This window comes from Cyprinodon variegatus, unplaced genomic scaffold (genome assembly GCF_000732505.1).
Source record: "Cyprinodon variegatus isolate N-32 unplaced genomic scaffold, C_variegatus-1.0 Scaffold888, whole genome shotgun sequence".
Taxonomy (NCBI): domain Eukaryota; kingdom Metazoa; phylum Chordata; class Actinopteri; order Cyprinodontiformes; family Cyprinodontidae; genus Cyprinodon; species Cyprinodon variegatus.
This window is the reverse complement of record NW_015151341.1, coordinates 106,735-106,968: the sequence shown is the minus strand read 5'-3', so window position 1 is coordinate 106,968 and position 234 is coordinate 106,735.

Sequence of the window (234 nt, the reverse complement as noted above, 5' to 3'; positions counted from 1 at the left end):
TCTGTTTTTTACATCTCTATGTTCTTAAAGATGTTCTCAATTTTGTAAAATTCAGGGTGTAAAAAGAGTAAAACTCCTGGGTAGTTAAAAAAATTTTGGTCTACAAATGTAACAAATGTGCTTTTATATAGCTGTAGCTTTCAAATGAACTGAGCCGCTGTGTGCATTTATGACACCCATCAATGTGTTAACTGCATATATTTCTCTGTTCATTGTGGTTTAAAACCTCCAGAG